The sequence below is a fragment of the Bos javanicus genome, chromosome X (assembly GCF_032452875.1).
Source record: "Bos javanicus breed banteng chromosome X, ARS-OSU_banteng_1.0, whole genome shotgun sequence".
Classification (NCBI taxonomy): Eukaryota; Metazoa; Chordata; class Mammalia; order Artiodactyla; family Bovidae; genus Bos; species Bos javanicus.
The window spans coordinates 78036572-78050015 of record NC_083897.1 but is presented as its reverse complement, the minus strand read 5'-3'; the positions used below and the strand labels follow the sequence as shown (position 1 = coordinate 78050015).

Genomic DNA, 13444 nt, shown 5'->3' with positions numbered 1-13444 from the left:
GCTAATCAGAAAAATGCTTATAACGGTAGCTGAGAGCTGTGAACCACAAGTATACTAATAACAGGCTTTTTTGAAAAAGTCGTCTTCATGTCTCCCCTTTCAAGTTACCTTGACAATGACAGTCATGCAACAGGAATTCATGTAACAACAGGGCAAAGGCTAGTGCAAAGGTTTTTAACTCACAATGTATGGTTGGACTCCCTGAAAACACTTGAAAGTGTCATACTTTTAAATTAGCACAATTCTGAAGAGTGTATCCTTGACATTCATCAAATTTTCAAAAGGGTTCATGCCAAAAAAAAGGTTAGGAACCACTGAGCTAGACAGTAATGGCCCATTTTTTCTACTCCCCTACTTAGTAAAACTCTTCTTTAGAATGTGTTCTAGTAACTTAGTAAATAAAGAGACAGAGGGTCTCTGTTCAAGCAAGTTGCAGAGACCTGGTCTCTGGGTGAATAAATCACATGGATGCCTAGAATGACGTGGAAAATATTGGAAAGGACGATGGGAAGAATTCATTAGCACCACAAAATTTAAGTTACTGCAATAGGCAGGAGAGAAAAGATCATTATTGACATTTCAACTCAAATTCACATGTGGATTTCACCTTTGGGATCATCCTCCTGCCACCTCACCAGGTTCTGGACAGTCTCCCAAGCCCTAGATATCAGCTGATAGGTATGTGTTCAGGAAATGTGGACTCATTTTGACAGTGGCCTAGGTAATGCTCAATTATGAAGGGAAAGCTTGTAAACATTTGCAAAAGCAACTCTAAATGGCTTCACATTTTCTTCTTGTCTACATTATTTCTTTTTCCATAGCAAGCCAGATTTGGCCTGTGGGCTATAGTCTCTTTTGACTCTGGCCCTAGATCAATGAAAACCAATCATAGATACTTAAGACTGGAAGGCAGTTTAAAAAGTCATCTTGTCCATTACAGAAAAAACAAATGGAAATATACATAATATATGTAATATATATATATATATTTCATTCATATATTTGTATATTTGGCAAGACCAATATTTGGCAAACTATTCTGGACACAGAAGTACCTGTGAACTTCTCAAAACATGTTTTAAAAAGAAACTAACACAACACTGTAAATCAACTATACTCCAATTCAAAAAAATTTTTTTAAAAAGAAAAATTCAGGAAATTTCATGATTTCACTGCAGGGCCCTGGTTTCGATCCCTGGTCAGGGAACTAAGATGCTACATGCTACAGGGAGGGCTAAATAAATATTTAGAAAAGAAGAATTCACACCTCAGTTGCTACCACCCTTTTTTGTTTTGCAACTATTCATACTATGGTCAGGATGATCTTTCTAAACCTAAATGCCTTCTGATATGCTTTAAGCCGGTAAACTATTACCAGTCTTTCATGAAAGAACAGCCACTCTCCAGTGAGCAGACAACACCTGTTTGTGTGTGCATGTGTGTGTGTGTACATTCACAAATGCATTTTGGAGGGATATCTTTAGACCCAATAATCTAATTCCATCAAGCCCAAAGTTTGAATTATTTCTTGTATTCTTATCCTCCAGACAGACTTCTTAGCTAGGAAAAAGACAGACTGAACTAGTTAAGGGATTATGACATTTTCAAAGCTCATTCAGATTTTACAAATATAACCACCTCCCTAAATCAAGAAGCATATTTGATTTAAAAGTGACCTACAGTTAGGGTGACCATAGAAACTTTTTGTCCAAAATGGGACACTTGAGAGTAAAATAAGTATGCTGGGACAACCAGGTATAATCAACAACATATGGCCACCCTACTTCCAGTCTTCCATAGAGGAAACGCTTTAACTTACCCTCAACAAAATGAATCTCTATTCCTTGTTGTCAATGGAGGATGGCTTAACACTACTCTAGTAGTCATGTCCACAGTATAATCTTGTTCTCTAACCTCTAAACCTCCCCAGGTTAAACATTAGGAGCAACTTCTTGCTTAGGCTAGCCACATAAAACTTAAGATAGGCTATTGAGGGAGAGAGGTATAACTTTTAAATGGGATTTTGGGGTTTTTGAGAAAATTGTAAATAATTAACTATATCAAAATCACCCTACTGAAGATGGAGAAATGACTTATTGAAATTCCTTTTAGAAAAATTAAAATTATGTTCATAGTAGGATCCTGAAGACATCAGTCCTTTTTCTACAGGAGAACAAGAGAGGGAAAGACATTGAGCCACAGTGCTTATCTACAGAAAATGAGACCAAAAGGAACACATTCCTTAGCAGAGGCCTGCAAACCACAGTAGGCAATGAGGGACTGGCCTCACCCTCAGCTGTAGCTGGCCCAGAAAAGGTCTTACCATCAGTAAAAGGCAGCTTCCTCCCACACTCCACTTTCCTGGTTGACCCCACCCCAGACCACATTTCCCAACATTTAATGTGCTACTGTGACACAAGGACAGTGTTGTTTGAGAAGAGAGGAAAGTTCACCTCCGTCTAAAATGAAATTTTCTGGGAGAGAGAAGAGGTCTGAGGTTAAAGGTAGCCTCGAGTGATACTGTTTTGTCCAGTCCCCTTTGTTTTGTTTCCAAGCAGCCTTGGAGAAGTGGCATGAAGAGCCCAACCAAGTTCTTTGTGTCTAACCATATGACATTGGGTTTGAAAAGGTGTTTTCTGGTTGAGAAACTGTCAATTAGGGAGCTAGCTGATGGGCAACTTTTCAGAGGAGGCAATGGGGGAAAAAAAGAGAAAACGTCCAACTCTGAAGTTTTTATGATAGGAAAAGTAGGAAAGCCAGATGACCTATTCCTTAGTATATCATTTCCCTTCACTATCATCTACTTTGGGTCTTCTCTCCTTTTGCTTACTGCAAGAAGGAACACCTAAACCATATATGTGCCACCAGATAAATAAGTTTAAAGATAATATAACAGAATCAAAGGCCAATTAGAATCTCCTTTTATCCCTTTACTAAGGGTTTGGAGAAAAACAAAGTATTCACTAGAACTGGACTTAGGAACACAGAAACTGCAATCAATGGTTCTTTGGTTAGGCTGGTACCTCTCCTAAGCAAATTCTTCTGTGCAACTGGGATCTCTACCAGTGATTGTGTCAGAAAGTCATGAGCATGTATGTTTAAAACCCAGCCCTTATCACTTTTTTCATCTCTCTTCTCTCACCTCCTAAACACAGGCAACACCACCACATCTTTAGCTGTCTCTGTTCACTGAGTAGTTTACAGGTAATCAGACAATTGTGAAAAAAAAGAAAAAGGGAAGAGAGTCAGACTGAATAAAATGGAGAGAAAGCAGCAGTGTGCTGTACTTGTTTGACTTTGGCAACAGGGTGTAATAGGTTTGCTTGTGTGTGTGTGTGTGTTTCAAAAAGCATTGATGCATCGAATATTTATTCACTGAACAGGTTGATTTATTTAACAGACTTGATATATGTCAGATTCTACCATGTGCTTACATAATTGTTACCCATTTATCAGAGCTGTTATTTAGCCAAATATTTGTTTTAAAAGCATTTTTCTTTAAATGACTTTCTCTAGCCCACTGCACAATCAATCCATGGTTCATTTTAATTATGTAATGTTATGTTACATTATGTTAACAACAGCTATTTGGTGGAGGTCTCTGAAATTTCATCTTCTAGGGCCATTTCATCTCCACCCAAAATCTATTTCTTTTTCCCCTTGTAATAAATTGCTGGTTAAAATCACATCATAGGGAACATTTAAAAACTATGTATAATGCTTTTTCATGTTATGCTATTTTACACTTTTGATTTCCAGAAAAAATGCAGTTTCTCAACATTCTGCTAAAATCACAGATCTGAATATTAATAACCTAAAAAACTGGCTATAAGGACAAAAAGTATGATTGTGTGTGTGTTGAGGATGTGTGTCTGCGGGGTGTGGAAAAGCAGTTGGAACAGCAATGGGAGAGCTAGGTGGGTAATTAAAATAAGAGAAAGTAAATGGAATCAAATTTCAAAACAAATTTGTTGAATCACCCTTCTCCATCTGAATACATGTGCATAAAGAATTATATTTTTTCAACTCAAATGCATTCAGTTTATCTAGGTTCTGTGGGAGGTAAAATATTAGAAGGTATTTCCAAGAAACAAAAATGTTTAATCACTAGCTGCCATGCCTAGTTTGAGTTCCTCTACTGTAAATATGCCAACTGCAAAGGCAAGAGGCTTGTTTTGACCTCCCAGGTCAAGAAGCGTGGGGACTAGTAAAGATGAGGTGTGGGAGGGAGGAAGGGAAATCCCACCATCACACAAGTGAATCTCTGACCTAGTAAGCAAATACGTTTGTGTTGTTACTGTTGGGTAAAATGTACAAGTCTTCCAGAAATTAGACACTGTAATAAAAATGTACCAGCCCAAATTTAAATTGCTCACTAGACAGATGGTTAATTATATTCACAGCCACATATTTCACTGGGATAGAGTTTCAGACACTCAGCCAGTTTTATTTGATTAGCCGGTTTCCCAGTTAATATGTAAAATGACAGTTACTTAGGGCTTTTTTGTTACCTTCTAAAAATATATTTTAAATAAGTATAAATTCTCCTCAGCCATGAGAATTTCATGGCTGTAAGTAAAACGTTTGGTCATGTTAACCTATGTGTAAAAGATGTAAGAGAGATTCATCCCTCGAAACCCGAATGGTCTCTATAGTTCAGAGAAGACCATTGGAGCACATTCTCTCACCAAGCAAAATATCTCAGCAACTATCAGCACACTCTTCTCCACGATCAAAAACAACAGAAGAGATATTCAAATCCCAGGGTAAAGTGTTTTAGATGCTTTTTAAAAACAGCCCTGGGAGGCCTACACACAAATCATGTCTTTGCAGATAACAGTGTAGAAAATGGAACGCTAGGAAAAGGCCACAGAGCTAAGTATATTGCTGTGCACAGAATTCAACAATATGCTGGGAACCGAAACCCAGAAGCAAAATACCAAATCCACTTACTCCAAAATGCAAACAGAAGCTCGAAGAAAATCAAATGTGTTGGTGTAGAAATGGGGATGCCATTTTTTTTTCCTCTTAGAAAAAAGACAGAAAACCTTGGGCGGGTTATTCGATCCCTCATGGATCAGACAGAAGCAGTCATGCTGAAACCATTGGATTCCTCAGCAGAACGGCGCCAACTCAGCGGCGCGTTTTCCACACTTTCCCAGAGCCTGGCCCGGCTCCCCGTGTGGGCTCGAGGCCTCCCCGCCCCACCGGGTGTGAGAGAGCGGAGCGGCGGTGTGCTGCCGGGAGCGGCAGAGTGAAACGCCAGAAGCCACGCAGGAAAGCGTCGATTCGACTGCCACCGAGAGCGGGAAGGGGCAATGGGCCAATTACGCAAAGGTGACATGCCGCGTGGGGCTCTATAGGGCTCCCAACTTAGACCTGCCCATGGCCCTGGTCCGGTGGCGAGTGTTCAGTGGCGCTCTGTGGTCGCCAGTGCAGCCCAGCGGGCATGGAAGGTGTCGGCGACGGCGCTTCTCACCTTTGGCCCTGACTCTTGGTCGCGGCCGCCTCGTGGGTTTGCCCGCTGACACCGGAGAGTGCAGTGTTACTGCCCGTTCCCCAGCCAGGATCTTCCCGGCGCCGGCCCGCAAGGAGGCGGCACTCAGCTGGTCCCCGCCGCCCCGCTCTGAGCGCTGTGGCTCCGGCCCGCTCGCTTCCCCTCCCCCTCGCCGCCACCCCCTCCCCCGGCGCAAGCACACAGGCCTTTCCTAGATTACAGTGCCTGTCGGGGCTAACCGGGATCTCTCGCCCTCGCGGCCTCACTCCCTCATATACAGACAGACACACGCACGCCATTCTCACACAGACGTCCTTCCTTCTGTTTCCCCTTCTTCCTCTTCTCGCTCGGCTTCCCACAACGCGTTCCACCCCCTGCCGCCGCCACCCCGCGTCAACCGGGAAGCCGGCGAGAAAGGCCAGGGGCTGGATGGCAGCGCTTGTACTCACCTCCCAGGCCGACTCCGGAGACACGCGTCGCCGGCGGACTCAGGCAGCTGGCGCTGGGGCGAGCGCGGCCGCAGTCAAGGCTGGGCTGCTGCCGTCGCCGCAGCTGCTCAAGCTGTCCCCGCCGCCGCTGTTGCTACTGCTGCCGCCGCCGCCGCCGCCTCTGCCTCAGCTCCATGCGCCGGGCCCGCCAGGTGGACGCGCCTCTCTCCCTCAGGCGCCGCCGCCGCGGCGGTGCTGGATGGTTTCAGGGCTGTCTGGTTATGGCCCTAAAACTCAGCGCCTCAGTGGCCGCCGGCTGCTCCTGAGGTCCGCTCTTGTAGTGCACCGCCGCCTGCTCCGGCCCGGGCTATCTCACCAGTGGGCTGCGCGCACGGCGCTGGAGCCTGCTGAGTACCGTGGCTGCGGCCGTCCGCAGGAGGGAGAGAGGAGGGCGGCTGCTACTGCCGCTATCGCTGTTAAAGCTATTGCTAAATGCTGCTACTGTCGCTACTGCCACTGCTGTGGCGGCGGCTGCTGCTGCTGCTGCTGCTGATGCTACTGGTTTTCCTTCCCGGGTTCTCCCCCTGCCTCTTCCCCACTCCTCCCCCCCCCCCACCCCGCTCACTTTCTCCACCTCCTCCTCCTCCCCCTTCTCCTCCCTCGCCGCTTTTCTCAGAGCCTCTGCGGGCGCTGCCTGGTCTCCTCTTCTCCGTGAGCTGCCTCTGCCCATTCAGAAAGGTGCCCAGAGTGGGATTGCCTCGGCTGCCACCATCGCTATTGCCCCTGCCATTGTTTCCTCCAACACCGCTGTTCTTGCTGGACCCGTTCCCCCCTCTACCTCCCTTGCCTACCACAGCCCTCCTTTTTCCTCCCGCGCTCTCTTTACCCTCTTTACAGTCCCTTCCCATGTGCCCCCTCCCACTTTGTCCGTCTGTCCCTCCCTCCCCTCAGGCACCCGGGAGCGCGCACTGCGCGGCCACCTGTCATAAAGGGCGCGCACCCCCTTCCCCACCCCCACCCCGCCCCCCACTTTTATTCTCGCAGCCAGTCCAGTCCACCGCGCCAGTGGCGCGTTCTTCCCTGGCAGACACACAGCTGGACATCACTCTTCCATGCCTTTTAGGGTAGTTATGTGTACAGAGAGGGCGCTCTGAAGTTTGGGGAAGAATATTTCAATGTTCAAAGGAGACGCTTCTCCCACCAAGCTTCTAACCATTCAACCTCTACCTACCCTTAACTTCAGAGTCTAGGCCCTCAGGAGGGTGGGTTGTGTTGGAAGGGCTGGATGGAGGGCCATTTTCCAGAGAACTGGAGATGGCTGGGGTTTTTTGTGTTTTTTTTTTGTTGTTTTTTTTTTTTTTTGTAATAAAGAAGAAGAGAAGGAGGGAACATGAATATGCCTGGAAGGAAATGGGATGTACCTGACTGCTGTCCTAGAGAAATCCCTTAGGTGGTCATTTACCATCGGAATTCATGGGAACCCAACAGGAAAAGCCAGCGGTTCGAGAGCAACTTAGAAGGGGCCATTCAGCACTCCTGGAACCCTGAGTGTAAGGTTGGGGCCTAAGCCCCTGAGTCATCATCACTAAGAACCAGGGCAAATGATGGAAAGGTTACGTTCTAGAACAGAAGGTACAAAACTAAGCTACTTTCTGTGCACTTATTCTAGCAAGCCTTTACCAAAGCACAGTTTCTCCTATCTGGCAGGGCCCAATTTCAGATGTATTTGCTGCCACAGCTGCAACCTCATTTTGCTGCCAAGGTTCAGGCTTTGAGACCTTATATATGCAACTCTCACTATCACCCTCAGTAGAACCTCTATGACCTGTCACACAACCCTTCCTCAGAAAAGCACAGATTGGGAGGGTCTGTTTCCCTTTCCCTGGCAAAGCAGGAAAGACAAATGTTGTAGATATCCCATTGCCAACAAGGTCTGGGTTACCTTTTCTAGTCTGGGGCACTCTCCATGAGTCTTTCTTCACTGAGAAGTAAAGAGTCTGAGCACAGGGAGTGCTTTTACAGTTCCTCATCTCCATGCCTTGGGTTCTGCCATTCCACCTGCTTGGAACACTCTTGTCCTTTCTCCCTATCATTTTATATCTGTTAAAATCATCCATAAATAATAGCTTATCTACAAATAATTGATAATTATTGAGCTCCTAATATGTGCCAAATTCTATGCTAAGCAATTTACATGAATTATTTTATTTAAGCCTCACAACAAACACAATTTTATTATTCCCATTTTACAGATGAGAAAATTGAGTCACAAAGAAGGTACATATATATGTATCTTGAGAATAAAAAGAATATCTTCTTTATCTTACATTTGCCATGCACTGTGAGAATATATTTGCATCTTTCAGGCACCGGGGTAAATGTGAAGAAAAATAAGATTTGGCCTCTTCCCTCAAAAGCAAACAAAAAGGTTAAACATGTGAAATGCCGCCTGTCTATTGGCTGGATCTCAGTGGCCACAATGGATTGCTATTTTCCCATTGTTGGAAAGCACGTTGTTTTCACCTGTATTAACCACATATGCTAGTTTTCCTTTTAGAATTAGTCACTTTTTAGTTACCAGTTCTAATTTGAGTCACTGACTTTCACCTAGAGAGTACCAGGAACACACCCAAAGTTGAACAAGTTAGGTTTACTACTTGTTATGGTGAGGGAGAATGCACACCATAGATGTTATGGGCTGAAGTGTTTCCCCTTCCAAATTCATATGTTGAGCCCTAACTCCCAAATACCTCCGAATGTATTTGGAGTTGGATCTTCAAAGAGGTGATTAAGCTAAAATGAAGTGGCTAGGGTGAGCCCAAATCCAATATGACTGGTGCCCTTATAAGAGGAGAAAATTTGGACATACAAAGAGACACTAGGGGCACGTGAGTACAGAGAAAAGATCGTGTGCAGACACAACAAGAAGGCAGCCATCTGCAAGGCAAAGAAAGAAGCCTCAGGAAAAACCAAATATGCCAGCACCTTGATCTTGGACTTCTAGCCACCATAGAACTGTGATAAAAAATTTAAACCACTTTGTCTATGGTATTTTGTTATGACTGTCCTAGCAGACTAATACGATATGAAACTACGAGACATCTTTGTAAAGCAGTGGTAGAAAGGACTTATTACAGGATTTGGGCTTTGGTTGGGTGATTTGGGAGTCTAAGAAAGTAGGGGTTCATTCTATATTGAATGCTATAAGAAAGCAAGGGCAATTCTATGATTGTGCATCTTAATATATCTTATCTATAGGGAAGGTGATTATAGTAGATGAAAGTGAGAACTAATCTTTTGTGGGTGGCACAGTGACCTTGTCTTTGTCTGTGCTTAGACTAAATGATGAAGCAGATTTGCTTTCTTTCATTGTATCATGTTCTCAGGGTAACACTGTCTGATGTGGGTATTTTGTGAGATTGTTTACATCCAGCAGGAGAACAACATGGCCTACCTGTGCCTACCTGTGAGTGCTAGGCCAGCTTTCAGACGTCTAGAGCTGCTTTTTTTCCTTTCTCACATGTGACTACTTAACACCATTCATTAGTTGTAACTAACTTGGCCTTAGGCAAGTTACTTCTCTGTGCCTCAGTTGTCTTACCTATACTTGAAGGAAATTAAACATAGAATAGTTGTGGGAACTATAAACAGAGGAATATACATAATGTTCTTAGAACAGGGCTTGCAACACAAGCAGCATTCATTGAATATGGGCTATTATCCATTTATTTCTTCTCCAACATACCATTTAGCATGAATTACATGTAGTTAGGTGTTGATACCGGAGAAGGCAATGGCACCCCACTCCAGTACTCTTGCCTGGAAAATCCCATGGGTGGAGGAGCCTGGTAGGCTGCAGTCCATGGGGTCACGAAGAGTCAGACACAACTGAGCGACTTCACTTTCACTTTTCACTTTCCTGCATTGGAGAAGGAAATGGCAACCCACTCCAGTGTTCTTGCCTGGAGAATCCCAGGGATGGGGGAGCCTGGTGGGCTGCCGCCTATGGGGTTGCACAGAGTCAGACACGACTGAAGTGACTTAGCAGCAGCAGGTGTTGATACACTCTCTCTTACTGGACTATAACTTCCCTGAGGACAGGGATACTGTCTATTGCCATAGTAATAACAGATAACTTTCATTGAGTGCTTTCAGTGGGCCAGGCACTATTGTTAGCTGTAGTCACTCCAAAAAAAAACTTCAGAGGCCCCGTTCTTACCTGTAGGCTAGCCTGGGTGTCCTCCTCTATGCTCCTACAGCGCCTATGTTTACCTTAATCACTATACTCAAAGTACGATACTGATGCTATCTGCTTATGTGTCTTCTTCCCTTTATATACTGTTCAGTTATAAAGGGGAGAGTAGGTACTTTTAAAATTTACAAATAAAAATTCTATATATTTAAGTGTACAATGTTATATTTTGATACATGTATATATTTTGAAATGATTACCACAATCAAGCTAATTAACACATCCATTAACCAGTCAATGATCATACCAGTCAATCCTAAAGGAAGTCAGTCCTGAATATTCATTGGAAGGACTGATGCTGAAGCTGAAACTTCAATACTTTGGCCACCTGATGCGAAGAACTGACTCATTGGAAAAGAGCCTGATGCTGGGAAAGATTGAGGGCAGGAGGAGAAGGGGATGACAGAGGACAAAATGGTTGGATGGCATCACCTACTCGATGGACATGAGTCTGAGCATGCTCTGAGAGTTGGTGATGGACAGGGAAGCCTGGCATGCTGAAGTCTATGCGGTTGCAAAGAGTCAGACATGACTGAGCGACTGAACTGAGTGAACACATCCATTACCTCACATAGTTATGATTTTTTTTTGATATGGTGAGAACACAATATCAAGTCTCTTAACAAAGTTCAAGTATAAAATACAGTATTATTAACTACAGTTACTGTGCTGTACATTAGATTTTAAGAACTTATTCATCCTGCATAACTGAAACTTTATACCCTTTAATCAACAGCTCCCCATTTCCACCATACTCAGCCCCTACCAAACACATTTTTGAGTTCAATGTTTTTAGATTCCACATATAAATGAGATCATGGAGTATTTGTCTTTCAGTTTCTGGCTTATTTCACTTAGAATAATGTCCTCTAGGTTTATCCATGTTGTCACAAGTGGCAGGATTTCTTTCTTTTGTAAGGTTAAATAATATTCCATTGTGAATATGTGTGTGTGTGTGTGTGTGTGTGATATTTTATTTATCCAATCATCCATTGACAGATATTTAGGCTGTTTCTTTGAAATGAACATGGATATCTTCAAGATACTAATTTCACTTGAAATCAGATACTTGTAACTTTGGTGCCCATGTCTTATCACAGTGCCCAGCACAATAGAAGTTCTGCATATAAAGGTATTCATTGGATTTTCAGTGCATGCTTTGCTTTGTCTGGAGTGGAACTCAGGTCAAAGTAGCTATCTTGTCTTAGCTCACATTGCCCTTTTCTCTGGGGTTTTATTTACTGAAAAAAGTAACAAAAGATCTCTTACATAGTGTTCTCCCTGTGTGGTAGATCTAAAAGAATCACCATAAGACTTCAATGCAGGAAGGTGCCATTTGGGAACAACTAGCCTCTGCCATTTAACAGTCAATTGTAACATTTCCATTGGGACAAAGTGGAGTAATGAAGGAAACTAGGACCTAGACCTTAGGTTTTGACCTTAATTTTGCTGTTGACAGACCGTGGTATTCAGCAAGTCACTGAACCTCTCTGACCTTCAATTTCTCCATGGGGGAAATATATAGAGCGTAATCTCTTTATTCACCAGCTAATAGAGCTTGATAACAAAAATTAAAGAGTATTTACTGGAGTTTCTCTTTAGGAAAAATATTTACTTCTTCCATTATTTCCATGTTGCATGCTTGGATGACTCTTAACCTCTGGAACTGGTGTTCCAAAATGGCCACAGCCCTTCCAATGCCAAGCAAGTGCCATGAGTATTAAGGTTTTTCAGCTTGCCATACTCCCTAAAAGTTCCACAATTCAACCTATTCCCAGTGAAGCAGTGAAGGGAACTATAGTGCCTGGAAACTTTGAAGACATAAGAGGGGTTTCTATACTGGAGTTGGACCCAGAAAGTTTCTTTCCATCATGCTGAGGAAAGACATAGGATGTTTTTCAACTCAAATTTGTGTTCTACCATAGGGATAAAATAAGGTGAATGACAGAATAACATTATCATAGTATCACATGCATATACAAGGGCAGAAAATACCTTATTACTTTGCATATAATGTATCACCATTGTGCCCAGAGACTATGTAACAATCATAATAACAGACTCCGGCTGGGACTTTATGGCACCTTTCCCTGACGAATTCCAAAGAATGGCCCAAAGGAACTCAGGAGGTCCAAATTTGAGAGAGCAGTGAGTTAAAACCAACATTAGCTGTTCCTCTTGTTTGAGGGGCAGCACCCAGCACATTAAGGGCTCCCATTAAATATAATGGAACTGACAAATTTCCTCAGTACTTCCTTCCTTTGTCCTAAACAGCTTTAAGAAATGATAGCTTTCTCCATCCTGACAATAGACAGATGTGTCCCTTTTTTCCCTTTCCCTAGAAGGGTTCTTGAGAGTCCCTTGGACTGCAAGCAGATCAAAACCAGTCAATCCTAAAGGAAATCAATCATGAATATTCATTAGAAAGACTGATGCTGAAGCTGAAGCTCCAATACTTTGGCCACCTGATGCGAAGAACTGACTCATTGCCCTGATGCTGGGAAAGATTGAAGGGAGGAGGAGAAAGCAACAACAGAGGACAAGATGGTTAGATGGCATCACTGACTCAATGGACATGAGTTTGAGCAAGCTCTGGGAAACGGTGAAGGACAAGAAAGCCTGGCATGCTGCAGTCCATGGGGTCGCAAAGAGTCAGACACTACTGAGCGACTGAACAACAAAGGTTTGTCATAACTTTCCTTCCAAGGAGCAAGTGTCTTTTAGTTTCATGGCTGCAGTCACTGTCTGCAGTGATTTTGGAGCCCAAGAAAATAAAATCGGCCACTGCTGCCACGTTCCCCCCTTCTATTTGCCATGAAGTGATGGGATTGAATCCCATGATCTTAGTTTTTTTAATGTTGAGTTTCAAGCCAGCTCTTTCATGCTCCTCTTTCACTTTCATTAAGAGCTTCTTTAACTCCTCTTCACTTTCTGCCATTAGAGTAGTATCATCTACATATCTGAGGTTGTTATCTCTTTGGGCAATCTTGATTCCAGTTTGTGCTTCATCCAGCCCAGACAATGCAGAATGAGGGCTGAGAGAGAGATGAGAATAAGTCAGGGCCTTTTTGGTCATGAGACCAAAGAGGTTTGAAGGTCCCTGGGCATGTGCCAGGTAGGGGTGGCCCTGAGAGAGAAGAAGGACTGTGCTAGGCAGTGAGGAGAAGAGCATGAGAAAGTGCCAAGGAGGAATGGTCAACAGCGTATTTGGGAGCCAGCAACATGTCCATCATGGACAGGGATTGTTCTAAGGAGGAAGCCAAATTT

At 43.6% G+C, this 13444-nt stretch overlaps 1 protein-coding gene across 1 annotated transcript in view; it reads right to left on the bottom strand.

The window, feature by feature from the left end:
- NEXMIF (neurite extension and migration factor) overlaps positions 1–6528 on the bottom strand; it is a 207557-nt gene extending 201029 nt beyond the window's left edge. The window contains exon 1 of the mRNA XM_061409683.1: positions 5947–6528. The gene's annotated coding sequence lies outside the window, so the exon portion shown is untranslated. The remainder of the gene's footprint in view (positions 1–5946) is intronic.
- Between the last annotated feature and the right edge of the window lie 6916 nt (positions 6529–13444).